Genomic DNA, 13,716 nt, shown 5'->3' on the forward strand with positions numbered 1-13,716 from the left:
CGTTAACCGCGACTTCGACCGCGTTTGTTTTTGTTTTTAAGTGGTATATTCTTGTAAAAAACGGGTGTAGTGTTTAAAAAAAACTTTTTAAATTAAATTTTGTTTAGATGTACTCCTTAAATCTTTTGTACTCGCGATAACTTCAACATTAAATGTCGATTGGAATAAATTAAAAAGGATTTTACTGCTATATAAATACCCTTGATGATAAAACTATTTATTTGAATAAGAATTTATACTGTGATACCAATGTAACGCACTCCGAGTACAGTTCGCCTAGCGAAATATCACTTGCGATTTGGACTCGGAGTAATTATTTTCTAGTCACAAACGGTTTGCATTTTGGGAACTTTTTGCAAATTTTCGAGTTTCAGAAAACATAACGAAGTACGCTCGTTTACTTACGGTGGACGGGGTAGTCAAAAATTGGTTGGGTATCATGTCACAGAACACTCAGTTCTTGTCCGGAGAAACGAAAAAGACGTTGTCTACCCTTTCAACCCAACCGACCATCTCGCTCTTTCCTCTCCTTTAACGCTACATCGTATTGACTCGCATAGTCGCACGATTTTTTTGCCAGGTAACTAGTCACGTTGGAAGCATGATACCAGAGAAAATAAAGAAAGTGTGTAATAATCTCCTGCGTGTTATCTAACCCGGACTAATAAGATCAACTCTTACTGCTTCGACGAAAAAATAGATGATACTCAAGAGTGAGCAGGTAATTTACCGCAGAGAATTAAAAAATAGGGTTAATAAGTACGACTAATCTATATAATTACAAATTAATCTTTGTAAAATTTGTTTTACAAAGATTAATTTGTTTTTATTTGTTAATATTAATGTATATAAAAAAATAAGTGTGTATAAACAATCGGCTTACTAGAAACGGACATAAATTAATTATATCAGCATATCGTCTTAGGAAAGTACGGAAAACCTTTGTTGGGCTTAGTATATGCTTTTATAGCATGCTACCGAAAGTAATATTAGAATTACCATTTAATAAGTTTAAAGAATGTATAAAAACACATTTAATACATCGAGGTTACTATACTATTGACGAATTTCTTAATGACAAGGTTGCCTGGAAGCAAGCCGCTCCGCTTTCATCTCACACAAGATAGAACAAAGATTGTTAAATTGTAAAACGATGTTGGAAAAGAGCAAACTGCTGAGTTTCTTGCCGGCTTCTTCTCGGTAGAATCTGCCTTCCGAACCTGTGGTAGAGTCACTACAAACAGACAAACTTGACGTTTCAAAAGTGCTTATATTAGGCCTACTTGAAATAAATGAGTTTTGATTTTGAATTTTGAATTTTGACTAAATATCCGGTACTCGAGAACTGCGATAGAGGGAGGAGAAGAAGTGGACAGAGGTCGTTGACAGTTTTTAGACAAGGACAATATGGCCGCCAACATGGTTTGCATTCCGTTTCACTGTCTCTCATTCACTCTATTATTTAGATACGTGATTTTGACATACTATCACTATAATATAGACTTCATACTATGGACTAAAATTTACAAAGTTGCCTTTCGTTCTACACAAAATTTTGTTCATTTTATTTTTATGGTAATTAATTTAGAACGGATTTCCAGCAGCTGAAACTAGTTCCAAAGGTTTAAGCTTAACTTCTAAGAAGACGTCGCTTAACTAAAAAATAAAGTACCTACCTGATATCTTTTTATATTATAGCCAACCCGAAAGTAGAGCAAGAAACTTTTATGAACTACTTTTACCATCAGAGCTGGTCTACAAACTACATAATATTTACAAAGTAGCCGGTTATCGACAAAGTGAAAAATTTAAAACTTCCTTGTAACTCGTTTTAGCTCCAAGCGGGTACTCAACTTTTGTGCAATATAAATCTTCCAGATAGGATCCAACTAAAGGGTTATAAGCCCACATAACAGAGGTATAACTTCAAGAGTTTCTTATTTATGTATGCATGTATTTCTAAAAAGATTTTAATTTTTAATGTTTGTTTTAACTTGGCTTATGTTAAGTTTATTACAAAGTCGAGTCAATAATAGACTCGGACATACAAATCTTTACAAGTCTGAAACTAGAACATCGAAAAAAAACCTTTGCTTAGCGCCTTAATATGACATCATTCTATTTCGGCAGATTTTTTGTTGTAAGTAGGTTGAAAGTGAAACTGTTTTGTTGAACTCCCTGGTGCAGCGGTGAGCACTGTGGTCGTAAGTTCCAGGTGCCGGGTTCAATCCCCAGCAGGGGCAATTTAACAATTTACAACTTCTGAATTTTCTCTGGTCTGGTCTGGTCTGTGATGCCATGGCTGGTTACCACACCAAAGACGTAGTACCATTTAGCGTTCCAGTAAAGTATCGCGTAAAAAATTATGGATATGTCTTTAATATAACTGTGGTACCTCCTACAAGGTTATCCTTTTACCATCTTAGACTTCATTACTTACCACTAGGTGAGATTGCAGTCAAGAGCTAACTTATAGTGGGAAAAAAACTGTTGGCCATGTTTTTAGCAGAATTGAATAAAAAAGGTACGGGTATGATTTCGTTTTGTCAAGTGTTCCTTCAGAATTCTCGAAGCCAGTTAATGGTGTATTGTAGATTTTTTTCCAATAGTCTCGAAATGCTTGCTTGCGATTTAAGTACCTTTTCATTCTTATAACGGATTTTATTGAAACGCTAAGCTAAAAACGTAAGCAAATCATTTTTTCCATTATCCTTATTACAATACCACAAATGTAAAAATATAAGATGTCTCTGTATTATTATATAAAAAAGCTTCGTAAAGCACAAAAACGACTGACGACGCTCGTTTCCCCGTACGAAAAGGATTTTTGGCCAATTATATTTTACCTTAAATAGCTTTATGTACTCATACAAAGACGAGATTACACTATTATACACTATTTATACAAAACATAGTTTATGTGATAGGGCTCTATAAGAATCATATGAGAGAATAACCTGTAAAGACAGCTACGGGACGATGTGATTTGTCCTGTGAGTACATTTATGGGCAAAATGTTTTTGAGATTTTCCATTTTTAAACCGCAAACATTTTTTTTTTTAATTTTGCGTTTCTGACATTTGCGGAAAGATAGTTACCAGTCTTTATAAGAAAATTAAATGTCGCCTTAAACCGATTAGGGATATGGGTTTACTAACAGTTTTTTTAATATTGTATTATCTTAAAACTGCATACATTTTATTATCTCTTTCATATAGATTGAAACGTAATGATTGTTTAGTAGGTACTTAGGAGCGAGAAAACTAAGTCACTGGAGTCATCTTACTAACGTTTTGTACATTCGTTTATGTTTGTCGTTACTTACCTTATTTATAAAGTAAGTAGTTATTACCTACTAAAAGTTGTTAATAGTTCAAGCTGCTAGTTTTGAATCAAACTAAGTAAATAATATATTACCATTTATTTATATACATTTTGAATGTCTCATTAAGTGAAACTGTTTCTTTTCAGAATAAATGTCTTTAAACCTGATTATGGTGTAAAGGCCGCTTGTGTCTAAAGAACAGGATTACCTTAGTAAGGCAGATGTCAACCAAATGTTATGTCTTAAGAAGTTTTTTGTTTATAAATAAATCTGATTTTTATACTTAACTTTGAACTCTGCGTATAAATTATCTTTGACCTAACTAATGTTATTATTATAACTGCCGTACCTCTCGCAGGTTAGCCCGCTACTATTATAGATCATAGTGCATCATCACTTACTAATAAGTGAGATTGCAGTTAAGAGCTAGTTTTAAGTGGTAAAAAACAAAAAGAGGCAGCAAATCTAGAGGCCATTTTCTTGTTTTTGAGTGAGTGCGATATTGAGTTTCGATACGCTAAGATTACTGACTATGGTGGTGGTGTGTGGATTTATTGTCAAATAAAATAACGCTAACTAAACATGTTTTCGTTTTAGAGGAAGTAAGATACTATCATAATGTATCCTTTATTCACGCAGAAACGGAGCAGCGTATCAAGGTGATTTCTTTTGTACAAGAGAGAGATGTGAGCTACTTTTTCCGGGGAAACAAATCCACGCGCTACAAAGTCGCAGGCAAAAGCTATTTTGATATAAATTAGGCTTACAGCCCCAATCTCCATATCCATTATTTACGACACACCCTGTCACCTGTTACATACAGTTTTTTTAATCCGGCCAGTGGTTATATTACCTTTACTATCCTTTAGAATGCTTGTTATTGCTATCAGTTAATTAAAAACTTTACATATTCTGTTCTCCTATTAGATAAAATATTATTTACTCTGCCCCTTACAAATTCCTTCCTATATACATAAACTTACTTTATAGTCGTTAAATTTTAAGTAAACATGCTTACTCTATAGCTTCCCAGGTAGATTTTATATACAGGTTGAATAATAAATAAAATGGAAATCTTACAATTTATACAAATTAATTTGTTGTACAATATTCACTAGAATATCTAGAGTGTCCAAGACTTTTTCTTTTAAGGAATTAAAATATCACTTGATTCAACGGTGAAGGAAAACGTCGTGAGGAAACGAACGAAAGGTGTGTGAGTGTGGAGTCCACCAATTCGCACTAGTGGACTATGGCCTTAACCTCATCTCATTGTGGGAGGAGACCCTTGCTCCATAGTGGGCTGGTAATGGGTTGATATGATGATGATGATGATGAAATAAAAATTCACATAATTTACAAAAATAGTAACACAGGTCTTATATGAATATATTCAGGAATATACTTAATGCAAAATGTCTAAAACACCAATTTCTATCAAATCTCTTTATATCCTCCGCTTGCTTACTTCAGGGATTTCGTAATCAATATCTACTATTAAAATAAAAAGGGAAATGTGTGTTAGTTCATTTGCCATTTTTAACACACATATTAAAACATATAAATATAGATATTCTAGGTTAACATAAAGGTTATTTTCTTAAATCTTGAAATGATTTTTTTTTATGTATAACGACATACACATAACGCCATCTAGCACCGAAGAAAGGGTCGCTTGTGTTATGGGTACTAAGATGACTGATAAATATTGTTATGAATTATACACATACAAAATTATAATATACAGATAAACACCCAGACACTGAAAAACATTCATGTTCATCACAAAAACATTTCCCAGTTGTATTGCAGTTGTAACATTTCCAATCGAACCTACATACAGCCTTGGCTCGGAAAGCAGGGTTGCTGCCCACTGTTCCACTCGGCCGTCAAATTGGATAATTATTTCTTCATTGGAAGATATAGTAAATTTAGTTTACTCCAAATTTTGTACAAATCTGATGAATATTATAAGAGTAATAAAAATTATACTAAATATGGTCTTAAATTTGCACCTGGTCATTTGCAATTGCCAATGTTTAGAGTCAAGGTTTCAAATAACGAAAATTATGGGTCGTTCGTACCATTAGCGCTAACCTCGTTTTATTGTTGAAACGTTTTGAAAATAAGCTACATCGCCTTTATTAAGTTAAACATTATAAATATGTTAGAAATTACAAGATTATAATGCTGGACAGCTTACTTTGACACCTGGAATCTCCGAAAAAAAAAAAAAAACTAAAATTAGATATCACATTTATGGAGGAAACTTGCAGGCTACACACATTTTCACTCAAATCCTTATTCAACGCGGATGAAACCGCAGGGTACAGTTAGTTACGAAAAATATTAGGCTTAAAGCCCCATTCTGCAGGTGTAACATTTATATCCATTATTTACGACACACCCTGTCTTCTTTCTTACATATATTTTTTACTTAAGCAACCATTGAGCCAATACAAATACTGGAGGACTGAATAAACTCTTCAAGCTCTCTGAATGACAAGGATTAACTACTTGAGGATTTTCTCTATCAATAAATAGACATGATCTTCAAACTTGTGTGTAGAGTATTATAAAAAAAGGACTTTTTTATTCTCTTGATAGTTCGAGAATGCTTTTATTTTTCTTATTCGGCTGATAGCCGACTATGGCGAGTTGTGTATTTATTAATGAATATATAATATTATTGATAGCCTAGTGGTTAGAGCTTTCGGGGGAGCAAGTTCGATCCCCGGCACGCAAGTGTAACTTTTCGGATTTTTCTTTCTTTTCTTTTGCGCCGATTGGCGCAGTTTGCAGCGACCCTGCTTTCTGACCCAAGGCCGTGGGTTCGATTCCCACTACTGGAAAATGTTTGTGTGATAAGCGTGAATATATTTCAGTGCCTGGGTGTTCATATGTATATTCTAAGTATTTATGTATATTACTTATAAAAATATTCGTCAGTCATCTTAGTTCCCATAACACAAGCTAAGCTTACTTTGGGGCTAGATGGTGATGTGTGTATTGTCGTAGTATATTTATTTATTTATTTTATTTATTTTCGGAGAAATGTGCGTTTTAAATTTCAGTTATTATAAGTATATCACTCGATTTAACAGTGACGGAAACCTGCGTGCCTGAGAGTTTAACTTAATGATTTCAAACGTGTCTGAAGTCTACAAATCCGCACTTGCACAGCGTGTTAGACTACAGTCTAATCTCTCCTAATTATTCTGAGAGACCCGTGCCCGGAAGTGAGCCGGTAATGGGTTGATAATGATGATGATAATTTTATGTATGTTAATGTGTAAATGTTAAATAGCCGATTTTTTTTTTTTAAATTAGATTCGTGTTTATCGCAAAAGACGGACCTAAAAAAAAAATTACAAAACTAACTAATTGTAATGACAGAAATCACATACACATGTGTATTAGTTTGCGTATGAATTATTGTTTTAATATTATCTAGGATCATCTTTTTACTGTTACCATAGTATCCATGACGCCATTTGAATTGAAACATTGTTTTAATATGTTACTTTAAGCTCACATAACAATGAAAAGCTCACTGACTTGACATGTAAATACAGCTAATGTGATGGTTGTCAATGCCATATTTTATCTTGTTCCTTTGGGTTCTTTAAACGATTATTGATTTCAGGAAAAAGTTGTGTAACCACTTATGTGGAACAATATATTTGTTTTGAATTCCGTAACACCCCATAAGGAAACATTAACTTATTAACAACAGTGACAGTTTTTAGCAAATACATATTTGAAAGTTTAATGTATGTTCACAAAAATATATCTAAATTTAAGAGAAAATGTGACTGCAATAATTTGAGCATTAGAAGCAACAATAAGCTTGCAGTGCAATATACTAGCCTACATAAAATTGGTAATTCATTTAAAGGAAATCGTATTTTACAATAAACTACCAGTTGATATCTTGGAGATGTATTAAAAGTTTAAAAGTCTGTGTGTAGTGACTCTACCAGCGGTTCGGAAGGCAGATTCTACCGAGAAGAAGCCGACAAGAAACTTGGATGGTTCAAAGTTTGTATTAAACGTAAGCTTATAGAAAAGTCCTATATTAAGGACTACGTCAACGTTAAAAATTGCTTGGGTGTTAGTTATTGCTCCAACTAGGTTGCTTCTTATAATAGTTTTAAATGACAATATGAGATGGGAATAACAAAAAAAAAACAACTGGCTAAGTTTGTTGTGAGCTTCTTCTTCGACCAGGGTGAGTTTGAAACCCTCGTAGCTTGAGTTTTAAGTTGACAAATTTAGTTATCGCCACTCAATTCTATGTCATATTTTACATGTAGTGTATCAAAAGTGCCATCTATGCGGCTATCTGAACAAAGAAATATTTATAATTTATAATTTATTTATTTATTCACAAGAATGTAGGGTACATACAGTTTTTAAAATGTAAAGTAGTTATTATAATATTAATACAAATACATGCGTGCCTCACAAATTATATTGGTGTGTATGTAATAAATGTATGTAATGGTGCCATTTAAAATCTACTGTCCCTGATTTAGGTAAAAACCTGTATTACAGGCGACAGTGCTCTCCTTAAATTGTTGTTTCGATGATTGAGTGTATGATTGTGCGTATGTGAGTTTGCGTCGCATAGGTAATTGTGGTCGCGTATATGTTTGCTTATACAAGATAGTTATTATATTAAGTTATATATACATATATAAATTTGTTTTGCAGGTGTATGTGTGTGTTTGTATGTATGTATTTATATTTGTGTGTGTTTGTATGTGCGTGTGTGTGGTTGTGTGTGTGTGTGTATATGTGAGTTAGAGTTTTACATATTAATTCGATCCTAAGACTTCCAGAAGAATTTCAGTTTCAGCATATGATTTTGTCAGTAGCCACTCTTTTACACATTTTTTACAGTTAATTTTATTTAGGGGGTATATATTTATATCTCTATTGATTTTATTGTAAATTCTGGAGCTAATGATGTAGTACTGCCTCCCAGCTAGTTTACTTTTGTGCCTTTCTGTTTGAAAGATTATGTCCCCTCTTCTTTTATGTTGGCTTTTTACGTAAGTAGTAGAATTATGTTTACGAATAATAGTTTGAAGAATAAAAAGAAAAATTTGACTTTCACTTTGAAGTTTGACTATTTAAAAAATCGTTAATGAACGTGATTTTAAACCCTGATAATATTTCGTCATTAATTACGATCAATCCAATTATAAGAATGTCTCATTATGAATCGTTGTAGGTACTTAATTAAAAAAAAAAAAAAAAAAAAAAAAAAAAAAAAAAAAAAAAAAAAAAAAAAAAAAAAATTGGTAAAGTGTGGAAGTGTTCTTCCCGGGACGTGCCCAAAAAGGCGTCGTACACGGGAGGCACCGGTGCGTTCTTAGGAGATCCCGGAGCCTCCCTTCATGTGCTGAGGCCGGCAACCGAGGGGGTTTTAGTGGGTAGAAATCCCACATAACCCAATTATTCACAATTCGGGTATCTCGTAATCAGGAGATTTCCCCCCCGTCAACAAATAAAAAAAAAATGTACTTAATTAAGAAAATGATTTCTAACCGATCATCTTAGTCTGTTTTAATTTTATAAAGCAAGTTAGTATACTTTGCTAGAGTCAGTTTTGAAACATTATTATTTAGCTTACCTTGTGACATTCTTGTATGCGTTGCCCAAGGACTATATGTTCTTCGTCCATTATTACGATTTTTTACAAATCCCTTGGGAACCGTTTGTTTGAAAGATTAAAATGGGATAAAAAAAGTCTTTGTTACTCTCCGTCCTTTCAATTAACTCTATGCAAATATTACCGATATCATTACCATTCCTTAGTATTACTAACAATATTTTTATCTCGCTCAAAGAAGGCCTATAAAAAGTGAGGTGTCACTTTGTAGGCATATAATTGAATAAAAAGAACTTTGCCATCTTTTGGATTTTTATATTTATGCAATTCCCTTATTAATTACAATTTTGATATTTAGGTCACCTGAATATTATAAAGTCAAAGTCAAAGTAAAAAATATCGTTATTCAAGTAGGCCATATAATGATTGATGATGAGTTTTCCGTAGTAGTCCTTTTCAAGATCAATTCAATATATCACACAATTTTTATTGCCTTTTACAGGATATAAAAAGTAAGTGAGTTAAGTGATTTAATAATCTTATTCCTTCTTCACATCAGATCTAATCAACTCACATGAAACGTTTTTTATCCTCGTCTCTGATACGAAACGCTAATGTATGGATCACATTTAACCTAAGAACTACACGAATAAATAATTCATAACTACACTTACCCACCTACCATAAAAAAAAGCTTAAGGTACCTTCTTAAAAGTATAAAGTTATTTTTTTACAGTTTTCGTTCGATATTGTCTTTTTACAAGACCTGTGATCTTAAAGTAAATTACGTGATAACATTCATAAGACGGGGAACCCGAATCCCATTCGGAACAAAGGATTTAATGGATTTAATAGAATCCTGAGTGTTGCGAAACGGGTTTAGGGACGCCTAAAACTAAGAGAGCATTAATTGTGAGTGTGTTAAGTACTGCACCTTTCACACCTCCCGATACGATACAATAAAATCGACACTAGTTTCATAGCAAATGGTTTATTATACTTTGAGTGTATATTATTCAAAACCTATTATTATTGTATTAATGATAATTTGTGCGAGTTCCAATACTAGCACGCTCTCTTTAACTTCCCTCTAACTTTTCTAATCAATTAAAATATCACTTGTTTCAGCGGTGAAGGAAAACATTGTGAGGAAACATAACTGAAAGTTCTCCATAATGTTCTCAAAGGTGTGTGAAATCCACCAATACGCACTGGTCCATCTTGGTGGATTATGGCCTTAGCCCCTTTTCATTGTGGGAGAAGACCCGTAGCCTGTAGTGGGCCGTTGATGGGTTGACATGATGAATGTATTTTTAAAAACATTTTTAATAGTAAAATTTTTAAATCTATACTATATTTTGGTTCGCACTTCACGGGTTCTAAGGAATAAGACGACGCCATCAATCGAGGTAATTACATTACGATGTACAAAACTTACTTGGATGAGGGATATATCTTTGGAAATGTATTTCAGTACATTATTACAACGGTACAACCGGTAATCTAAGATATTGTGTTATCTACTTGTTGCACAATCAACTATTAAATAAATCCTAAAATTTCGGTAAACTAGTAAGTTTAATGCACTACAGGTAAGTTTAGGCTTCTAACATTTAATCTTTAAAAACGCATTTCTTAATTTGAAAATTTTACTGATAATAAACCGTAAGTATTATATTTTTTACAACTGATGACCGTGAACGTGAGAACTCTTCTCATTGACGTCTAGTTTTTGAGTTCTTTTATTTTAGCTGATAACTCAATAACCTAAACGCCTTAAACTCTAATAAATCTCCTCATCTCCTCCTGCAGCGCCCACGATGCGCTATTCTTTCCACTGGACAGTGAGACGTTCGATGGAATGCTTCCAAGGCTGTTAGGAAGCAGGCCGCTGCGCTCTCATCTCTCACAAGATAGAAAAATTCTGAAGATACCTATAAAATGATGTTAACAGAGCAATCTGCTGAGTTTCTTTCTGGCTCTTCCTCGGTAGAACCTGCCTTTCGAACCCGTGGTAGAGTTTATTCTAACAGGAATTCTTTTCCAACGTCAAAAGATTGCTTTAACAACTGATCTAGGTAGATAAAATAACATGAAGACGAGAATGTAATCTAATGAAAATTGTCCTTGTCAGGTAGTCTACTGAAGAACGAGCATATTATTACAAAGTAACTGATGAAAACACAATACAGTAATATTATAATATATCCTATCTTTATTTTGCGACTTGGTATGCAATGGTTCAATTGAGTGGATAGGGATTTAAAATTCGGTATTAATTTTATTACTAATTAATGTATTCGGAAGTAATAGGAATATTATAAAATTTACCGTCATTTATAAAAGTAGGTACACTTGCTTATCATATTAAGAACAATATTTTAATTTACGGCAGGAAGCCGGCAAACCTCATGCTTACCTATAGCCGCGTATACCACGTTTGTAAAAGACATTCAATCAGATAAGTGATTTACAAGGTCTCTGAATCTTTATGAGTCTTTATTAGCGGTCTATGTAGAGAATTTAGCTGAAAGCAAGCCACTTTAATACAATTTAAGTACAGCCCCAAAACGGTCCCTGGGGCACCAACCACTCAAATCCCCACTTGTACCTATAAACCATGCTGGCAGCTGAATACTTTGCATTAGTCTTACTAAAACACAGCACGACCCGTTCGTCTACGCGCTTTATGTACCCACCACACAGTTATCTTTGTACAATGAAGAAACTTATCTTTTACATACTTTCTTTTCTTATTTTAATGTGTATTTTATGCATCAACAATTTAACAGTGGAACTTTCGGCACATCGTTCTGTTTTAATGCAAAACTTGGATGGTCCACACAGATTGCGAATGAGAAGAGAGATATCGCACACTAACAAAATTTTCGATGAAATTGGTATCCGACCAATTAACTCGAGTGAATCGAAAAACATTTCCAATCCTAATGACACTTTGTTTTCAAAGAATGTTCTTATTCAGAAATTTAAAAGATTATGGCCCGTAACGAATTGGCGAAAGTTTGGATATTTTACGGATGATTATTTGTATTTGATTAACGAACATTGGCTACGATTTCCTCCGCCTGATGCGATGGTACATAAGATTTTAGGCGTCATTTATCTCTTATTTGCTACGGCTGGCTGCTGGGGCAATATCATGGTGCTCTTCATGTATTTCAGGTAAGTTTTTTGGATGGTAAAAAAACTAAAAATAATATTTCTATGTTATTTTAAACTATGTATAGTAGAAGTTATTGTCATATATCAATGTTATGAATGTACTTTATTGTCAGTGGCGTGCAAAGGGTTTTAGACCAGGACCAGGTTTTGCTTAAAGAAGGTAGATGCCACGAAATTGAAAAATCCTTCGCATTTATGAGTTAGTCGCAAATTTTAAAGTAGACAGAGCTTTTGTGCGTGTATGAAGTGCACGCCACTGTCCATGGTTGTTATGAGTCTGTAGTGTGAACATGGTAATTGATTAAACCAAGCTAGAAATGGTTACCAGTGTTTTATTATAAAATTAAGTTAACAATATATGGCGCAATCGTCAATTATGGTTATAATTTACCAGCAAAAGTAGCAATATTAGGTAATTTAAGTGAATACTTTTAAATAATCTTTGGACATATATTTAGAAGTGGGGGGTTTATTAGAAGCTGGTGACGGCAGGAAGATAGCAATATTTATAAATTTGATAGGTGAGGATGTTCACGTACAACAAGCGAAGCGCTTACGTGCGGAAACTGCCCAGAAGAAGAAGAAGGTGAGGATGTAGGATCTTATATCTTTAGTCGAGCAATTCTTGTATATACATAATTGGAATCTCGGAATCGGCTCCAACGATTTTCATGAAATTTAGTATACAGGGGGTTTCGGGGGCGATAAATCGATCTAGCTAGGATTCATTTTTAGAAAATGTAATTTTATTTTTTGTTTTCCGGTAATAACCGATGTGTTCTAGTTTGGTCTAACTCTAAATCCCTCTCTTGTATGATGCCAAATGCGCAACAGTTTTACATTAATTAAATTCATAAGGACGATCATTTAATCCCAGTAGGTAATCGATGACTCAAATATGTGGATTATTTTGGCAGTAATTATGTCTAGAGTATATTTCCTTGGCCTAGTTTACTAATTCTTGGAACGTTAACAAAGTACAATGTGACTTAGAAATTTTGACGTGCGAGTTACGAATCCTGCATATTTAGGCTGATATTATAGACCGAACCAAACTTGGAAGGATGAATAATTGATCGAATGAAGCAAGACAGTGGGTGTTAATATCAAATCAAATATGTGTATTACTTATGTGTTATAATTTCAACTTAATCCTTAGTAATATTAAAAAAGTGTGTTTGTTTGTCGTTACTTTACGTCCTAACTTAACCATCAATCAACTTGATTTTTGGCACAGAGTTAGTTGAAAGAACAGAGAGTAACATTGGCTTTTTAGCCTAGGAAAACCAACAGTTCCCTCGGGCTTCGTAAAAAACCGTGATAAATGCGAAGGAAGAATGCGGGCATCTGCTATTTTCATATGGAGTAAGATTTTTGCGAAGCGGTGATAGCCCAGTGGAGAGGACTTCGACTTCACTTTCGGGTGGGCGCACCTCTAACCTTTCTAAGTTATGTGCATTTTAAGTAATTAAAATATCACTTGCGGTGAAGGAAAACATCGTAAGGAAACCTGCATACCTGAGAGTTCTCCATAATGTTCTCAAAGGTGTGCGAAGTCCGCCAGTCCGCACTGGGCAAACGTGGTGGA

This window comes from Pararge aegeria, chromosome 9, assembly GCF_905163445.1.
Source record: "Pararge aegeria chromosome 9, ilParAegt1.1, whole genome shotgun sequence".
Taxonomy (NCBI): domain Eukaryota; kingdom Metazoa; phylum Arthropoda; class Insecta; order Lepidoptera; family Nymphalidae; genus Pararge; species Pararge aegeria.